This window comes from Vicugna pacos, chromosome 18 (genome assembly GCF_048564905.1).
Source record: "Vicugna pacos chromosome 18, VicPac4, whole genome shotgun sequence".
NCBI classification, from domain to species: domain Eukaryota; kingdom Metazoa; phylum Chordata; class Mammalia; order Artiodactyla; family Camelidae; genus Vicugna; species Vicugna pacos.
This window is the reverse complement of record NC_133004.1, coordinates 45,786,560-45,799,491: the sequence shown is the minus strand read 5'-3', so window position 1 is coordinate 45,799,491 and position 12,932 is coordinate 45,786,560.

Genomic DNA, 12,932 nt, shown 5'->3' with positions numbered 1-12,932 from the left:
TTACTCGAATATTTATCACAAAAGCTTGTTCCCGTGTTCCCTGTGTAAATACATCGTATTTAGAGACGTTCCTGATTATAAGGGTGATGGACATTTATCCCTCAAAGCCCGGAGCTGACAGCAAAGTGTAAGAAGAAGAAAAGATAAGCCGCCCACGACCCCACAACTTGAAGATGCCGCAGTTAGCATTTAGCCATTTCCTTCTGGGCCCCTGGACAAACCAGCCATGCACGCACAGCAAAATCAGAGTCAGGGTCGTGCTCTTTTGCACATTTCTTGGGTGCCTACTGTGTAGCAGGTGCAGATCAGCATTGGGGGTGCAGGGGGAGTGAGGTCTGGGGGGCCTTGCCCGCAAGAAGGTACGTTCTCAAAGGAGGAGGATACAGTGGGTAGGGGACAGAGGGCGGGAGGAGGGGAGGGCGCTGCGTACGCTGAGTGGGTGGAAAGGCCTCGCCGGGGAGGCCGCACTTCAGGGAGGGAGGGCAGAGCCGTGCCCAGATCCGGGTCAGAGGAGCTGCCTGTGCAGAGGCCCTGGGGTGGGGGTGGGTTTGATGAGTTCCGGGGCAGATGGCAGCCGACGTGGCTGGCACACGTGGTGGGAGACGAGGCTGGAAAGACGTGGAAAGGGGCCTGGGTTTACCCTGAGCGTAACGGGAGGCCGAGGAGGGAGTGAGCCGGACAGTGGCGTGCGGGGGCCCCCCGGGATGTGCAGCTGTGAAGCAGGTGGGAGCCACTCAGCAGAGCTGGGCTTTTCCTAAGGCCATTGTGGGGCAGGTGGAGGGTTCTCCACGGCTGGGGTTTTGCCTGCAGACCAGGACGGGAGTTGAGGGAGGAGGCTGGGTGACGGCCGAGGTCAGCTGTGAACGAGGGAGAAGAAAACGCCCCTGCTTCTGATACGGGGAACTTCCAGTCCGCACGGAAGGAGTCAGAACAGTCCAGCGACGCTCGTGAGCCCCACGCCCCCGCCTGTGTCCTTCCCCGTCCGTCCATGCACTTCCCTCATCCTACCATCCTGAAGCAAACCCCAGACATCGTAGCATTTTACTCATAAACGGGTCAGCCTATAACCCCTAAAAAATCAAGGCTCTTTACAAAAACGTAACTACAGTGTCACTTCCACACCTTAAAGAACGTTAACGGTAACTTGGGCACATCATCCGAGAGCCGGCAGTCTGAGCGATGCCACAAATCTCTCTTGTTGTTGAACTAAGCTCCTAAGAGAGTCCACATCCTGAGTCTGGCTGATAAATCTTAATCTTTTATGTCTCTTTTGCTCTGTGGGCTTCCCCGCCCCCCTTCAAATTCTTCTGGAGGAAACTGGGCCGTGGGTCCTGCGGCGTTTCTTCCTGTCTGTGCGTTTGCAGGTTCCTCTGGGCTCTGTATTTCTACGTGTTTCCATCTAAAGGCTGGAAAGAGGAAGATTTGAAAATTAAAAAAAGAACATAACAGAATTGAGAGCATGTGGTTCTTAGGGTGAGGGCAACACCCTGGGCACGGCGGAGTCGGTGGACTGGACACTTCTGGGGCCGGAGGGGCTGACAGAGCGGGAGGCGGGCGGGGGGCCTGCAGCCATGCGGACGGCCGGCCCAGGGCTGGGCTGGGGGGCGCTGGTCAGGGGAGGGAGGGCAGCAGGTCCAGAGGACAGGAGGTCAAGGAACGAAGGCCCTTGGGTGGTGGCTGGATTGTCTGAGGATTTTGGAGTCACCAGGAGTGATGAGAGAGAAGTGGGAGGAGACACTCAGAAGGCTGGTGTGGAGACTGTCCGTGCAGAAGGGGGAGCGGGCTGCGCCCGAGGGGGTGCTGGCGGTGGGCCGCGGGCACTGCCTTCAGGGGCGCTGGCGGTGGGCACTGGGCCGCGGGCACTGCCTTCTGAGAACAACACTGGGGAGAACACACGCCCCGAGGGGCCGGGAGGAGCCTCAGCCTCAGCGGTCAGAGGGGACAGGAGAGAGGAGAGCCGCCCTGGGGAGGACCGTCCTGAGAGCCTGAGATGCCACACCGTCATTCGTTTCCAGCCTTACTGAGACGTGACTGACAGCTTTTGTGACATCTGGGATTTTCTATGCGTAAAATCGCGTCGCTGGCAAACAGACAGGTTTGCTTCTTCCGCTCTGATCTGGGGCCTCTTCTCTTCCCTCCCGGCTGCTCTGCGGGGGCTGCCAGTACGTGTTCGATGTGGGGGTGAGGGTGGGCGCCCCGGGCGTGCTCCTGACCTGAGAGGAAAAGACGTCAGCCCGTCACCACTGAGTGTGACGTTAGCCGTGGGCGTGTCACATGTGGCCCTTGTCATGTTGAGGTGCGTTCCTCCCACACCTACTTTGTTGACAGTTTTCTGTCATGAAAGGACTCTGGGTTTTCTCAAACACTTTCCCTGCATCTGTTGAGTTGATCGTATGATTTTTGTCTTCCATCCTGTCCGCGTGGGCATCGCCATCACTGCCCTGCGTACGTGGAACCGTCCTTGCACCCACGTGCCCATGGTGCGTGGTGTTCTGAGCTGCCGCGGGACTCGGGCCGCTAGTGTTCTGTTGAGACTTCTGTGCATCTGTATCAGTGAGAGATACTGGCCTGTACTTTCTTTTCTTGTAGCGTCCTTGTCTGGTTTTGGTACCAGGGGAATGCTGGCTTTGTAAAATGACTTTGGGAGTATCCCCTCCTCTTCAACTTTTTGGATGAGTTTGAGGATTGGTGTTAATCGTTCTTTGAATGCTTGGCAGAATTCACCCGTGCAGACGTCAGGCCCTGGGCTTTTCTTTGTCGAGAGGTTTCCGGCCACTGATTGAATCACTGTGCTCATTGCTGGTCTGCTTAGATCTTCTGTTTCTCCATGATGAAGGCTTGATAGGTTGTATGTTTCTAGGAATTTATCCCTTTCTTCTTGACCAGCCGGCTTGCTGGTGTGTAGTTGATCATGGTAACCACGATTCTCTGTATTTCTGTGGTACCAGTTGTAATGGCTCCTCTTTCATCTGTGATCTTATTTATCTGAGTCTCTCTCTCTCTTTCTCTCGGTCAGTCTGGCTAAAGGCTTGTCTGTTTGGTTTATCTTTCCAAGAAGCCAGCTCGTAGCCTCGTTGCTCCTTCCCGTCGTTTTCGTGCGTCTCTGCTCCGCCCTTGCTCCCCCTCCTCCAGCTATATTTGGGTTGTTTGTTCTTTTTCTAATTCCTCAAGGTCACTGCTATCGCTTTGATGTGCACCTTCCTGGGCCTTTTTCTGTGCAGCGCTGTGGACACAACTGCACCCAGAGAGGCGCACGGTTTGCCTGCATGCATGTCCACGGGGGTGGCCGGCGCTGGCTCTACGCATGAATGACGTCGGACTATCGTAGCTGTTCTTCTTTAACTTGCTTCTCTCGTCCAAGGATGAGCCTTGGAGGCCGTCCAGCAGCACGTGTGGGGCCACCTCATCCCTGTGACAGCTGCAGAGTGCCCATAGGATGGCCGTGCTGCGATGGGCACTTCGGGGCTTTCCAGGCACACAGCCTCCTGGCACACACGGATGCCTCTTTCTTGGTGGTAGATTTGGGGCTCAGATTTCTGGTGGAGCAAAAGGGTGAAGGAAACTTTCAAAGAAAAGGGGCCGTGGTTGATGACAGATGGCGTCCCCTGGGGCCAGCAGAGGGTCTGGGGGGCTGGAGGGGGCTGTTGTAGAAAATCTATGAAGCTAGGTGACGACCAGGAAGCTTGGGCTTCTTTGGGGTCAGGGGTCAACAGGGATGCATGCCGTAACGGCTCTCACCCTGCTGGCCTCTTAGTTATTGGGACTCGTCTTGATGGGCCTAATGGAGAAGCTGGGCAGTGCCACGGAGGGAAGGGGGTCTCATGGTGAGCCTTGAGGGCATGACAGGCTCCCCCTGGGTCCTGCTGTGGCAAGCCTCGGGCGGCAGCGGGGTGCTGGTGTGCGGGGCTCTGCTGGGATCACTACTGGGGTACTGTGTACTCCCCTGAAGCTTTGTTTTAATGCGTGCAGTGATTTGGTCATCCGGATGGACCCTAATTTATTTCACCAATCCCAGATTGCTTGACGTTTAGGGAAAAGGGACCCCTTGACCACCGATGTCAAGGCTGGGAACACCGAGACACGTGACCACAGTGGCACGTTCTACCAGGGCAGGCGGGGAAAGCCATTGACTAATTACCCGAGAACTGTTAGGAGGAACTCCCCATGGGGACAGAAAGACAAGACTAGTGTTGTTCTGTGGAACTGACATTCCAGCAGGAAAGGCAGGTACCGAACATTTACCACACAATGTTACCTAGTTATCAGTATGCAGAGGACCTGCAAGGAGAAGGTGAGATGTTATCAGAGGAAGGATGGACCCAGACTGAGAGTCCAGAAGTGTTTCCCTGAGGAAGTGAGGTCTGAGGCGAGATGGCTAGCCCAGCCCCACTCCTCCTTGGATTCCTGAGACTCAAATCCAGGCCACCTGACCCCAACCCAGGCAAAGAGAGTCTAGCTCCGTCTAAATTATCCACCCATTTATTCACCCATCCATCCATCATCTACTCATTCATTCATCCAGCCACCCACCTACCTATCCATCCATCCATCCACCCAGCCATCTGTCCATCCATTCATTATCCATCCATCCATCCATCATCTACCCATCCATCCATCCACCCACCCACCCTCCACCCTTCGTCCACCCAGCCATCCACACTGTATATAAAGCCCCTCCCTGGGCCGGATCCTTTGCTGATGGGCAAGCGTGGAGTCAACCCTGGCCTGGGTGGCCCTGTTCCCGGTGCAGCTGGCTCTCTTCCTGCCCCCAGCCACGATCCCCCCTCCTGACGCAGAGGAGGATAGCCGCCTGCAGATGAACAAGGTCCGGGCACAGCTCATCGGAGCCTTCAAGGAGCAGCTGGAGATGAGGCGCAGCCTGCTGGAGCTGGAGAACACCAGCGTCGAGCTGCACATAGACACGTCCCGCCACCTGCTGACCATCGCAGAGTGAGCCAGCCCGCCCAGCCCGGGGAGGGGAGGCCAGTGGGGCCGGGGGCGGGGAAGCTCCGAGGGGACCTCCTTCTTTGGCTGTTGTCCAGCCTCCCTCTACTGCCTTCAGGTCCCCAAGGGGGACTTCAGCCAAGGCAGAGTCCAGGGCCAGCCCTGGCGGGTTAGGGTTAATCCCATTTTGCGGCGAGGATACTGAGGTCAGACGGGATGCAGGTTTGCCCGAGGTTGTGCGCCCACTAGGCTGGAGCTCTCTCCCCGAGTCCACACTCACTCAAGGGTCATACCCCCTGTGAATAACTGACCATGTGCAGAGGGACTGGCCGTGCAATTTACCGTCCAGACCAGGACGCACTGGGGGGTGAAGGGTGCTGTTAGCAATCACACTGGGATGACAGGTGTCACCGGGATCCCCCGACAAACGAGGACGCATGGCCACCCTATTCACGGGCCCCGGCACTGTGACTTCCATTTCTCCTCCTCCTTTCTGCTCATTTTCTTAACTACACGCTCGGCGTGGCCCGCACTGCAGGAATTCGGGTAGAAGTAGGTGCCACTGCTCCCAGCCCTGCCCCCTCAGGGGCTCCCCCCTCACCAGTTTCCACACAATCCTCATTGTACTTTGGGTTGGATCTGGCGCCCGATGCGCAGCTTTGGAGGTGTTGCCCTGAGCCGGGTGACCCCAGGCAGTCCTCCCAGAGCCCCAGGTGTGCTGTTGTCATCGAGTTTCACAGCTGAGGGTACGGGGGCGCGTGTACCTGGCAGGTGGCCGTGGACGCCTGGGTGCCCCGGCCCCGTCTGGGGCTGGAGGCGGGGAGGCCTGGCTGCAAGGTCCTGAGCTCGGTCCCTCGGCGACCCCACCGCAAGTGTTTGCTGCTTCTTTACTTCCTCCCAGTTCGTGTTCACGCCTTCTTGTTTTTCATAAGCAGAGAAGAGATCGGATAGCAGGCCCAGTTCTGCCCCATTTTCATGCCCACGCCTGCAAGTAGCCCAGCGGGGGGCCAAGAGGGACTCGGGAAAGGGAGCCGCCGGGACTCCCAGCCCGGGCGGCTTGCCCTCTGACCCTGACCACTCTGCTGTGGCTGCAGCTGGGAGCGAGAGAGGACCCACCACCTCGTGCGCAGGGCCCGCACACCCGGGAGGGACCAGGAGCCCGTGGAGGCCGAGGCAGACGGGGGCGAGGGCGAGTCTGCAGAGCCACACGAGGTGGTCCTGGCCAGAGAGGAGGTCAGCATGCTTTTGGCCGAGCAGCGGAGAACGGCGGCCCTCAAGGTAGGGGAGAGGGACCGGGCATGTCCACGGTCGCAGCAGTGTGGTGACAGCTACTAATACCTATGGCAGCCAGTGCGCTGGCCCTCTGACAGTAGTCACTTGTGTACAGCCAATCACAACCATTCTATAAATGTGAACGACGGGGCTCAGGGGGATGAGATAAATTGTCCCAAACCCCCAGAGAGCAGGCGGAGCAGAGTTGGGACCTGACCTGAGCCTGACTCCAAAGTCCATGCCCCTTTCAGCTAGAGTTACGGCTACACTGCGGGGCTGGGCACAGGGCAGGAGGCGGCAGAAATGGGGCAGGATGGTGGTGTGGTGTCCACTGAGACCCCTATCTGCCCGTCTGGGGACGGCAGGCCGCCTCCTCCCCCTGGAAGGGCAAAGCCTCCCGCTCCGAGCGGCCCTGCAGTCCCGCCACGTGGGCGGGCACTTTAATCCCGCTCGGCGCCCTCGGTCAGCGTCCCCCAAGTCCTCCGGAGTCTGGTCTCCAGCACGTGGCACAGGGCCGAGGAACGTGGCCAGAGGGGTCCCAGACTCCGGGGTCCCATCTGGAGGGGGCCTCCTCACAGTCCCTTTTCCTGAGAAGGGCTGGCTGCTTACAGGAGCTGCTTTCACAGCCGCTAGAGATCTGGTGGCCTCCCTGCAGGCAGTGATGGGCTGGGCGTGCCACGGAGAGTTTGGGGAAAACACCAGTGTATCTGGCTACTACTTCAGCCCCTTAGTCAAACATCAGCAGGAGTATTTTCGGGCAGGCGGAGAAGGCGTCTGATGATGTCATGTTGCTAAAAGCAGGCAGCATTTATTTCACTTGCAAGCTATTTGCCAAACCAAAGACCTTTTAATATTGTTGCATCTGCCTGCAGCAATCTGGAGATTACCTGATCTCACTTCAAAAATCCTCCAACATTTAAAAATAAGAAAAATGCCTTTTTCTCAAACCGATGGTGTGCCTCAGCGAAGAGCAGGGCCCTCAAGAGCCAAATCTAGACATTGGGATGCGAGGTAGCGTGAGGATGTGGGTCCATTAGTGAATCAAGCCGACAAGCGATCAGCCAGCCAGTGGCAAATCGGTGTTTTAAGAGCCCAGTCGAACGCCAGGCCCAGAGGACGGAAAACCGTGTAAGACGCCCTCTGCAACTTAGGCTGTCAGGCTCCCGGGAAGAGACCCAAACACGGCCAGTCACAATTCAGTACGGCAGCCGGATGGCAGCCGGCGGACGGGGAGCTGGGGAGCTGGCCGAGGGGCAGCTGATTCGGCCGGGGACTCGGGCAGGACCCCCGGGAGGAGAGCAGGGTCTTGCTGGGGGAGCGGAGCCGACTCCCCCCAGAGCGGTCCCGTCTCGATCCCAGGGGGTGAAGGACCAAAGGCAGGGGCACGTCCTCGTGGGCTGCACCGGACTGTTATCCCACCTGCTCCTGGGGACGTGATCTGGGGGCTGGGCGCGCAGGCAGCTCCAGCCCGAGAGTTACTGTCTGAGCGCCTGGGTGTCTTTACGTGGGGTGGTGGTGACTTTTTTTGCCAGCTTGGCCCGGCCAGGGCACCCAGTGATTTGATCAAATGTGAATCGAGGTGCAGCTGGGAAGGAGTTTGGCAGGGCGGCCGACACCAGTGCTCAGTCGGCTGTAAGTGAAGAGCACCCCGGTGGTGTGCCCGGGCCTCGCCCAGTCAGCTGCAAGGCCTTGCCGGCTAAAACTCAGCTTTCCCAGAGAAGGTAGGATTTTGCCTCAAGACTGTAGCATCAGCTCCTGCCTGAGTTTCCAACCTACTGGCCTATCCTATGCGATTTGGACTCACCAGCCCCAGTTCTTTAAAAGAATTCTGTGTGTGTGTGTATGTGTGTGTGTATACATGTGCGCGTACACAAATGTGTACGTGCATATATTATCTCACATAAACGTACATAGACACACATATACTCAAGCAGACGTGAAGACATATACACGTGTGCTTCTCTCTCCTGTTGCTTCTGTCTCTCCGGAGCCCTGACTGACGCACTGAGTGAGGTGAAGGGCCCGGGCAGGTCTCCCAGGCCCCCCGCTGGTGGGGAGCAGTCCCCGGGGCGGTAGTGGGCGAGCTGGGCCCATCCTGCTCCTTCTCATGTCCTGCTTTGGCTCAAGAGAGCCAGGACCTGAGGTGCAGGCGAGAGGGCTGCCACACGGGGCTGCAAGGGCACTGCCTCAGAGAAGACTCTGAGGACCAGAAGCGGCTTACGAAGGCTTCATAGTGTGAAAACGGGCAGCACCGGTTTCCCACGGCAGAGCAGACCCAGTGGTGAGGGGCGGGCCCAGGGAGTGTGTTCTAAAACGTCACATGTGTTAACAGGACATTCGAGGTGCGATAATGTCCGCCGGTCAGGAGATGATGCCATTGGAGAGACGGTGTGTCGCTCACAGCTCCCCAGAGGACGGGGCACGGGGTGCCGTGCACCGGGGTGGGTCAGGAGGCGGAGGGTGGGGCGTCGTGGCTTCTGCAGAAGGAATGGACAGGGCAGAGTGAGCAGGCTTGGGGCCAGCTAGTTTGGGTCATTCCAGCAGGCTCTGGGGCACAGGGGCTGTCCCTGGTGACGAGGGCAGGGGGACAGTGGCCTAGAATGTGGGAGCCCATGGAGGAGGGGGTGGGGGGCGGGCTCTGGGTTGGCTGGTTTGCATTTGAAAGCATGCCTGAGGGAGCGGGGTTCACTGTCTGTAGGACTTGGACACCCCCAGGAGAAGGAGTCCCTGCAGGGTCAGCAGGGCCCAGATGCGAAAGTGTCAGAACAGAAAGTAACCAGCATGGTTAATGCAGGGTGATGGCCTCGTGGCCTCAGAGCCAATCCTGTGTGTTTCCCTGAGTGTAGTTTGCAAATCCCAGCCCGTGAGAACGCGCAGCGGGGGAACAGAGACCCTGGGCACCCGCCCTGAATGCTGTCTCCCCGCCAGGCTGGGCTGGAGCAGCGTCTGGCCAACGCCAAGAAGAAGGCCTCGCAGATGGAGAAGCTGCTGCCCGCGCAGGTCGTCAGCGAGGACCAGCGGGAGGTGCTGCGGCTGCTGTGCAGGGCCCACGAGCTGGAGGTGGAGAACACGGAGCTGCAGGCCAGCAGCCTGTGCAGGAAGAACCTGCTCTGCCAGAAGGACTTCGTGATCCAGCGCTACCACCAGCACCGGCTGCTCTGCGAGCAGATCATCCAGGACCAGCGGCAGCTGCTGCAGGGTGAGCCAGCCCGCCCCGCACCCGGCCCGAGGCTGATTTCTATTACTGCGAGTTTCTGGAAAGAGGAGGCAGTGTACATGGTCCAAAAAAAGTCACATCCTAGATGGCTTGCCGGGAGACACCTGTCTCCCTTCCGTCCCAACCCAGTCTCTGCCCACCACGCCCAGCCACCTGCACGTCCGCCACAGAGGGTCTGTGCGGTGCGTGTGCGTGTGCGTGTAAACAGATTTCTTACACCGGCAGGACCGGACCACACACTCCATGCTGTGCACTCCTCACTTACGGGTAGAAACTGTGCTGAGTGGAATCTGCCTCGTCTGCGGAACGCACCATGATTTGTTTATCCATCTCTGCTGATGAATATCTAGATTTTTTCGCAGCTGTATGTTGTTATGGCATTTCCCACCTCTTCTTTAGTGTTCAGGCCCCATGTGTAGTGGGCAACCCTGCTCCTGGCCAGCACCTGTGCAGGCAGTGACCCCTTGTCTTTCCTGTTGCCTCTTAGCTCTGCCCCATCACCACCATCACCACCATCATCGCCATCATCACCATCACCACCACCATCATACCATCACGACCATCATCACCATCACCACCACCATCATCACCATCACCACCACTATCTTACCATCACCACCATCACCACCATCACCACCATCATCGCCATCATCGCCATCATCACCATCACCACCCACATCACCACCACCACCATCATCACCATCACCACCACCATCATACCATCACCACCATCATCACCATCACCATCACCACCATCACCACCATCATCGCCATCACCACCACCATCATCACCATCACCACCACTATCTTACCATCACCACCATCACCACCATCACCACCATCATCGCCATCACCACCACCATCATCACCATCACCACCACTATCTTACCATCACCACCATCACCACCATCACCACCATCATCGCCATCATCGCCATCATCACCATCACCACCCACATCACCACCACCACCATCATCACCATCACCACCACTATCTTACCATCACCACCATCACCACCATCACCACCATCATCGCCATCATCGCCATCATCACCATCACCACCCACATCACCACCACCACCATCATCACCATCACCACCACCATCATACCATCACCACCATCACCACCATCACCATCACCACCATCACCACCATCATCGCCACCATCATCACCATCACCACCACTATCTTACCATCACCACCATCACCACCATCACCACCATCATCGCCATCATCGCCATCATCACCATCACCACCCACATCACCACCACCACCATCATCACCATCACCACCACTATCTTACCATCACCACCATCACCACCATCACCACCATCATCGCCATCATCGCCATCATCACCATCACCACCCACATCACCACCACCACCATCATCACCATCACCACCACCATCATACCATCACCACCATCACCACCATCACCATCACCACCATCACCACCATCATCGCCATCATCACCATCACCACCCACATCACCACCACCACCATCATCACCATCATCATCATCACCACCATCAAAAGCACCATAATCACCACCACCATCACCACCATCTTGTTTTTAAGGTCAACACTGATTTAAGCTGGATAATGAGTTTTTCCCTTTGGGGAAGCATCTCACAGTTCCTTTTATAACGGGAAAAAGGCACTTTATTTAAAAACAGTGTAATAACATTAAGGAAAGTTTTGGAAGAGAAATCAGGTTATCTATAACCCAACTCCTTTCCAGCCCCTGCCTGTAAGCAGTCAAATTTTGTCAAAGCCATAATTATGCTGTCTTTTAATTTCTTACTTTAATTTTTTAAATTGAGGTAAAATTTCCGTGGCATAAAATTCATCATCTTAAAGTATACGATGTGCAGCCATCACCTCTAGACCCAAAACATTTCTGCTAGTCCACGGAAGGCCCAGTCCCCATCAGCAGCTCTCCATCCCCCACTCCCCCAGCCCCTGGAAACACTCCTCTACTTTCTGTTTCTACGGCTCTGCCTTTTCTGGACATTTCCTGTGAGGGAAATCCCATGGCGTGTGGCCTTTTGTGTCTGGCTTCTTCGGCTTAGCATAGTGTTTTGGAGGCACATCCACATTACAGCAGATGTTTGAACTTCTTTCCTTTAGGAGATGAATAACATTCCACTGACACATCACGTTTTGTTTCTCTGTTCGTCGGTTGGCGGATACGAGGGTTGTTTCCACCCTCTGGTTAATGTGAATGGTGCTGCTGTGACCATTCATGTTCAAGTCTTTGTTTGAACACCTGTTTTCAATTCTTTTGAGTATACACCTAGGAGTGGTTCTTCAACTTTTTTTTTCTAGTGGAGGTGCTGGGAGTATAACCCAGGACCTCACGCACGCTAAGCACACGCTCTACCTCTGAGCTCTACCCACCCAGCTCTTTCACTTTTAAATTAAATTTTATCTATACTTTGGAATTGTTAATAATATTATTTTATGATTAGAAGGCAATACATGAACATAATAGAAAACCTTTAAGCTAGGAACATAAATAAGACGATCGATAGAAACCCCACTCTCTAGGAAAATCTTTTATCAGGTTGGAACATTTGCCTTCAAACCTCCAAAAGAGACACTGTCTTTTTAACGAGTGGCAGATGTTTCGCCCAATCCTGCCCTCCCCAACTCCTGCAGATGGCGGCATCGCCGTGCCAGAGCCGCTGGACCAGCGGCTCCGCCTCTACTCCCAGGAGCTGGGCGCGGGCACGTTGAACCGCCTGCTGCTGCTGCACGCTGTGATGTCCAGCTCTCTGCAGGTGAGTCCGCCTCGGCCTCCACCTCAGGGCGCCAGCCCTGGAGGGGACCAGCCCCGGTAAAGGGAGGAGGAAACTGGGAAACCCCATGAATCAGGCTGCCTGGGGCCGTGCCACGGGCCGGGGTCCAGGCAGCTTTCTGGGAAGGCATCCCTGTTTGGGGGGGCCTGTGTGCTGCTCCCACGGTGGGTGACCCTTGGCTGTTGCAAGGATCCCTTGTGGGAGACGAAAGGCCGGAGGGAAGGAGCCTGAGTGTGGGGTGGACCCTGTTTCCCAGTGACACCAGAAAGGCGTCTTCTGGGGAACCTCAGAGAGATTTTTAGGGCTTGTTGGTTCTCTGGGGAGAAGTGCCTCCAGGGTCCTGCTTGAGGATGGCCTCTGGTGTGGATTCTGGGGACTCACTAGGGAGGAAGGGCTAGTGGCGGGGTGGCTCTGTGTTCTTTATTTAGACAAACAGGGCTGTCACAAGCCCTCCTTGTGCCCTCAACGAGGCCTGGTCCCCCCGCCTCCCGCCCACCTTCTCAGTATTAGAAAGGATAAACTCTCAGCCAGAGTGGGTGAGGGGCAGATGCCCAGAAGTGTGGTGTGAGGGAGGGATCCAGGGATCTGACTGTATCTCAAGCTGCCCCCAACCCCCCGTTACAGAGGACCAGGTCCCGACATTGTAACTTCGGGCGCGGTGCCGCGTGGGTCTGGGTAGTTCCCGGCTATGGCCACTGG